General features: G+C 43.5%; 1 protein-coding gene across 4 annotated transcripts in view; it reads left to right on the top strand.

The window, feature by feature from the left end:
• Positions 1–7,500, top strand: part of slc39a11 (solute carrier family 39, member 11) — an 87,491-nt gene that overhangs the window by 40,283 nt on the left and 39,708 nt on the right. The gene's annotated exons all lie outside the window — the stretch shown is intronic.

Consider the following 7,500-nt stretch of genomic DNA (forward strand, 5'->3'; position numbering starts at 1 on the left):
GTGAATATCATCACAATAATGATATCCAACTTTTTTGTAAACTTTCAGATCAATCACTTAAGGCATTGTCCATTTCTGGCACATGTCCTGCTTGACCAGGTGGTGGCGCTATGCCAGGCAGGCCCATTGGGTGTCTGGATATCATCATAATAATAATATCTATTAACATGAGAAGTTTCAGACCATTTATTCAAGGCATAGAGCATTTCTGGCACATTTCCTGCTTGGCCAGATGGTGGCGCTATGCTAGGCCTGTGAATTATATGTGTGAATATCATCACAATAATGATATCTGATATGTTATAAAGTTTCAGATCAATCACTTAAGGCATTGTCCATTTCTGGCACATTTCCTGCTTGGCCAGGTGGTGGCGCTATGCCAGGTAGGCCCATTGGGTGTCTAGATATCATCATAATCATGATATCTATTAACCTGAAAAGTTTCAGACCATTCATTTAATGCACTGTGATTTATGACATATTTCCTGTTTATGTGGTGAGATATTAAAATCATATCAAATATATTACAACATTCAAAAATCCTTTCACAATTTAACATCAGCGACATCTTGGCATAATGTTTGCCAAATTTCAAATGAATCTGACAAACCGTCTAGGAGGAGTATGTTCAAATTGATCATATGAAATCAGTATAATTGTCATTCTTTCTGTTGCCAGGTGGTGGCGCTATGCCAAACATGCATTATGGGCATGTGAATATTATCATTAACATGGTCTTTAATGACCTGTGAAATTTAAAACATTTCAAGCCATGCATGGTGAATTATGACACATTTATTGTTCATGTGGAAGGGTATTAAAATTAATAATTTCGCCATTTCGTCAAATTACAATATATCAAAAAAAGGCTTCACAATTTATAATCAGGAACATCTCAGCGTCATGTATACCAACTTTGACATGAATCGGATCAACCGTCTAGGAGGAGTACGTTAAAATTGATCATGTCCACAACGCACAAAATCTGAATTACCTCACTTCCTGTGGGCGTGGCTAATAGCATGTTAATACAAAAGTTGTTTGTTTTTGGGAGTTACATACAACCACCAAATTTGGTGTGTTTATCTAAAACTATATGCCAACCACAAGTCACAGTGACATAAGGGGGCGCTATGGAGTTGCTGGGCAACGCCCAGTGGCAAGCTTTTATCCCTGTCTATTCACTGTATCACTAGATGTGTGTGCCAAATTTCAAGACTTTTCGATTATGTTAACCACCTCAAAATATTTGCCAACCACGGGATCAGTCACCTAAGGGGGCGCTAGCGAGGCCCTGGGCCACGCCCGGGGTCAAGCTCTTGTACCTAACTGCGATGCGTGACACCTGACGTGTGTGTCAAATTTCAAGAGTTTTCGACCATGTTAACCACCTCAAAAACAGGAAAGCAAAAAAGTAGAATAACAATAATAATAATATAGAATAATAATAATAATAATAATAATAATAATCCTTACAAAAACAATAGGGCCTTGCGCCCTTCGGTGCTCGGGCCCTAATAATAATAATAATCCTTACAAAAACAATAGGGCCTTGCGCCCTTCGGTGCTCGGGCCCTAATAATAATAATAATAATAATCCTTACAAAAACAATAGGGCCTTGCGCCCTTCGGTGCTCGGGCCCTAATTAATAAATTGTATACCTCACCATGAGGGAGAGATTAAAGGCATCAGGCTTGACTTAAACATTACTTTACCTAACTAAACATGTATTTCCTAAGACAAAATGTAACAAAATAACTAATGTAATGAATTGTTATTATTGCTGTCATTATTATTATTATTATTATTATTATTATTATTATTAAAAAATAAACAATTGTACACCAGCAGCAACTTGGAGCAGCATTCAAATTCAAGTTCACAGTTAATACCAAGTAATAAATCTGACAAGCAAACATAAAGCACTCAAATGCAAACAAAATGTTTCTCCCTCCAAAAACAGCTTTCTGCAGATAAAAATCCCATGCTAGTGATATACATTAAAACACCCCTGCCAAAATGGTTCACACTATTAATCACCTGTGAAACCTGTCTATTTACCCATAGTGGTCTCGACTTTTCTGACTCGTTTTGAATCAAAATTTCAGTGTCCACTACTCTAGTTCATCCAAAACAAACCAGAAAAGGGACTCAAAGTGCTAAATACCGGAATTATCCTATTAAGTCCAACATTATCTAAGTGCTCTCTGGTAAAGGGGTTCGTATAGGCTACTGTGTGTGTGTGTGTGAGTGTGCGCTCTCTTATAACGGGGGTCGTATAGGCTACTGTGAACGCTGCATCAACAGTGCAGCTAGGACACTTGACACAGAAACGGTCAGGCAAGTAACGTTCAAGTTTATCTAGCGCTAATGGAAACGGTCAGGCAAGTAACGTTCAAGTTTATCTAGCGCTAATGCCAAGTATCAGTCCCAGATTTTACACTTAGAAGAATAATCTAAACAATGCAGAATCTATTCATAGTTTTTATTTAGATTAAAACCTTCTGAAATGAGTTATCGATCAAACATGCAAGGATGATTCCCCTGGGGATCAATAAAGTATCTATCTATCATAAACATGCAAGGATGATTCTTTTTGGGTCTTCAAATGGGTAGTTGCGTCCCTGTCTGTGTGTGTGTGTCTGTGTGTGAGAGAGAAAAGGGAAGGAGAAATTACACGTGGATGGATGGACGGACACACACACACACACACACACACACACACACACACACACACACATATATACAGTGGGAGGTCTATTAATTAGCAGGATATGGAGAGTGAGTGGAAGCATCCTTCAGTGAACCGTGAAGACTCCGAGCTGTACTTCCTGTCTGCTCACATGCTTATTCCACTGCATACTAAACACACACACACACACACACACACACACACACACACACACACACTCACACTAATCAAATATAAAATGCTTATTCCACTGCATACTAATCAACACACACACACACACACACACTAATCAAATATAACCTGCTTATTCCACGACTTGGTTGAATTTCCCATTGTCCTGTGTTCTTTAGAATGTACATTAACTGTTTTTTGTGCATTAATGTTATTTGAACACCTATGAAGTAGATCCATTTTTTTTGTCCATATCACACTTGTATATTAATTCACTGAACTCGTTGTGAAGTTTAAATGAACTTTCATGTTGCATCCCAGCTGTAAAATACAGACGTTCAGAACATAGCAACATTGTAGCATATGACGGAGGTGGCTTTTAGCTAGTTGGATGGCAGTAGGCTAAGTAAAATAGCGATGTTTCAAAGATAAGGTTCACAACGGGATAGGCTTGACAACGGGAGAGATAGAACTAACGACTGGCCTTTTGGCCATAGCAACCATCCATTTAGAACTAGTAACGGCAGTTTGTCCTGCAAGATGAAAAATTAGTTTATGTGTCGGAAAGAAGTAGTTCTACAAACAAGACAGTTTTAGCGATTAAAACATTTAAATTGTAACAGGAAATGAACACAACGCAAGTGGCAACAGTGGAATAAGCGGGATAACGGACTCCACCGCGTTCGATTAACAGAAATGAGACTAACACTTACGAGATTTGAACTGCCATCCGCTGCGTGTTTTACAACCTCGACCGTGCATTCGTTTCTGTTAATCGAACGCCATGTCGTCCATTATCCCGCTTATCCCGCTTATTCCACTGCTTGGTTGAATTTCCCAGTGGCATGGGCATAGAGTGGCATGCGGTGGCATGGGCGGAGAGTGGCATGCGGTGGCATGGGCATAGAGTGGCATGCGGTGGCATGGGCGGAGAGTGGCATGCGGTGGCATGGGCATAGAGTGGCATGCGGTGGCATGGGCATAGAGTGGCATGCGGTGGCATGGGCATAGAGTGGCATGCGGTGGCATGGGCATAGAGTGGCATGGGCATAGAGTGGCATGCGGTGGCATTAGAGTGGTATGCGGTGGCATGGGCGGAGAGTGGCATGCGGTGGCATGGGCATAGAGTGGCATGCGGTGGCATGGGCGGAGAGTGGTATGGGGTGGCATGGGCGGAGAGTGGTATGCGGTGGCATGGGCGGAGAGTGGTATGCGGTGGCATTAGAGTGGCATGCGGTGGCATTAGAGTGGCATGCGGTGGCATTAGAGTGGTATGCGGTGGCATTAGAGTGGTATGGGCAAAAGAAGGCAGCAAGCGAGAGTAGCGTACGAGCAGAACAGGGGGATGTTCCTCGCTAATGAAGGCGGCGCTTAACAGAACTAGCCTGGCTTGAACTAGCGTTGACTTCCACTTGGGGCTAAAGCCGTTCCATTAACTCAAGTTAGCGGCATCTTGGCCTCGTTTATTCAAGCGAGGTTAAAGTCAGCTTGATCTCTGCTTGTGCACGAGGTAGAACAGTAGACCAAAACAGTAGATTGACGAAAAGAGGATATATATCGTAAAATTAAGACAATACTAGACAATTTGTGTTCGATTTGGCAAGCGCCATCTACAGGATTTTCATCAAAAGTCATCAAATTTAACATCGCGAGTTTGATTGGCTTCACTCTTGAACACATAGGTCTATACAGTCTATGCTTGAACAAAACGAGTGAATGAATAAATAGTATTAACTCAAAAACAACTTATGGATATGCATATGGATATTCAAAACTATCTATAGCCTAGCTTACGTTCTTAGATTAAAGGAGTTCACTCCAAATTATTGTCTAGGTGTAGGTGGTCATAAAATAAATTAGTATCAACATAATAGCCTATTGTCTCCCATAAGTCCCAAAGTGTTTTGAAATAAAATTATCTGAAATGCAATGGCTTTCAATTCAATGTATGCCTAATATTTCATCTGTGTAGCACACAGTTGATTTGACATTCATGAACAATCGTCGACACATGAAGCAGTTTTAATTATTAGCTGGCTGCAGAATTATCCTTTGGCTTGCATCAGATAGGCTATAGCTGTAGCCCACTGGCAAAGCTGTCACTGAACAGCCTACCAAAATGTGCATTACCCTTTATCAGCAGTAGACATATGTCTTTCATCAAAGATTATAACTAAAAATGCCATTATCAAGGTGATAAACTATGGAGCCTTAATACTTCGAATGGGAAGCGAACCTGCGAACACGCAAGAAAGTAATTCCTTTCCTATACCGTCTCGCTGCACGTTACACCACCACCGAACGTAAGTGACGCAGAGTAGCAAGATTCCTAGAACCACACGCATGTGAAGTTAATACATTTTTAATCGTATAATCTTCATACATTCTTTGGAGCTAGTGAATGTGTAAATCCATGCTTGGTGTACTGTCGGAAAAAAACATTTCTAGGCCTACTTCTATTTTTGAAGTTGTAGGCTACAGGTGACGAGAGCACAAGTTGACGGAACCATCTTTTTGGACTCGTTTTCCGACTGATTGTTTTTTTTGCAACACAGCTTAATTTAGCTTGAATGTTAACCTGCTACGGAGCAGGTTAGTTCTGTGGCATTAATTCCCATGGTTACCAAGCTGGGATTCACATTAACCTCATTAATGGAACGGAATTCTCACTAAAATTAGCGAGACTTATCGAAATAAGCCAGGTTTGGCCTTTAGCGAGGTTGATGGAATACCCCCCAGGGCAATTAGTGTGTGTGTGTGTGTGTGTGTGTGTGTGTGTGTGTGTGTGTGTGTGTGTGTGTGGAGAGGTGTGTGTGGAGAGGTGTGTGTGGAGATGTGTGTGTGTGTGTGTGTGTGTGTGGAGAGGTGTGTGTGTGTGTGTGTGTAGATGTGTGTGTGTGTGGAGAGGTGTGTGTGTGTGTGTGTGTGTGGAGATGTGTGTGTGTGGAGAGGTGTGTGTGTGTGTGTGTAGATGTGTGTGTGTGTGTGTGTGTGTGTGTGTAGATGTGTGTGTGTGTGGAGAGGTGTGTGTGTGTGTGTGTGTGGAGAGGTGTGTGTGTGTGGAGAGGTGTGTCTGTGGAGAGGTGTGTGTGTGGAGAGGTGTGTGTGTGTATGTGTGTGTGGAGAGGTGTGTGTGTGTGTGTGTGTGTGGAGATGTGTGTGTGGAGATGTGTGTGTGGAGAGGTGTGTGTGTGGAGAGGTGTGTGTGTGGAGAGGTGTGTGTGTGTGTGGAGAGGTGTGTGTGTGTGTGTGTGTGGAGAGGTGTGTGTGTGTGTGTGTGGAGATGTGTGTGTGTGTGGAGAGGTGTGTGTGTGTGTGTGTGGAGAGGTGTGTGTGTGTGTGTGTGGAGAGGTGTGTGTGTGTGTGGAGAGGTGTGTGTGTGTGTGTGTGGAGAGGTGTGTGTGTGTGTGTGTGTGTGTGTGTGTGTGTGGAGAGGTGTGTGTGTGTGTGTGTGTGTGGAGAGGTGTGTGTGTGTGTGTGTGTGGAGAGGTGTGTGTGTGTGTGTGTGGAGAGGTGTGTGTGTGTGTGGAGAGATGTGTGTGTGTGTGGAGAGGTGTGTGTGTGTGTGTAGATGTGTGTGTGTGTGGAGAGGTGTGTGTGTGGAGAGGGGTGTGTGTGTGTGTGTGGAGATGTGTGTGTGTGTGTGTGTGTGTGGAGAGGTGTGTGTGTGTGGAGAGGTGTGTGTGTGGAGAGGTGTGTGTGTGTGTGTGTGGAGATGTGTGTGTGTGTGTGTGTGTGGAGAGGTGTGTGTGTGGAGATGTGTGTGTGTGTGTGTGGAGAGGTGTGTGTGTGTGTGTGTGGAGATGTGTGTGTGTGTGTGTGTGTGTGGAGATGTGTGTGTGTGTGTGTGTGTGACGGCCTGTTAGGCCTTCTGCATATTGACTACTTGTTTTCAGGTGTGCTCAGGACTTAACGAGCTGATGAGCTGCACCTGTACACTGGAGTCCTGATAAGAGGACTGCTTCCTCTCCCCTTGGGAGGGCCATTCTTACTTTGGGTTTTGGACATGCAACACTGCACTCAGACACATTGCAAACACACAACATCCATGCATTACTGATGACTGACTTTGACCCACCACACACTGTTTGTTTGTTATTTGGTTAGTTTGGTTAATAAATCCATATTTTAGTTAAAGATCCAACCTCTCGACTCCCTCTTTTGTTGTGGCCTTACCCCTAGGTCATAACAGTGTGTGTGGAGGTGTGTGTGTGTGTGTGTGTGTGTGGAGAGGTGTGTGTGTGTGTGTGTGTGTGTGTGTGTGTGTGTGTGGAGAGGTGTGTGTGTGTGTGTGTGTGTGTGTGTGTGTGTGGAGAGGTGTGTGTGTGTGGAGAGGTGTGTGGAGAGGTGTGTGTGTGTGTGTGGAGAGGTGTGTGTGTGTGGAGAGGTGTGTGTGTGTGGAGAGGTGTGTGTGTGTGTGGAGAGGTGTGTGTGTGTGGAGAGGTGTGTGTAGAGGTGTGTGTGTGGAGGTGTGTGTGTGTGGAGAGGTGTGTGTGTGGAGAGGTGTGTGTGTGTGTGGAGAGGTGTGTGTGTGTGGAGATGTGTGTGTGTGGAGAGGTGTGTGTGTGTGTGTGTGGAGATGTGTGTGTGTGTGGAGATGTGTGTGTGTGTGTGTGTGTGTGGAGGTGTGTGTGTG

This window comes from Alosa pseudoharengus, unplaced genomic scaffold (genome assembly GCF_046254945.1).
Source record: "Alosa pseudoharengus isolate Yale_2024_CS ecotype anadromous, Long Island Sound unplaced genomic scaffold, YU_APseudo_1.1 YU_APseudo_1.1_scf_4, whole genome shotgun sequence".
Classification (NCBI taxonomy): Eukaryota; Metazoa; Chordata; class Actinopteri; order Clupeiformes; family Clupeidae; genus Alosa; species Alosa pseudoharengus.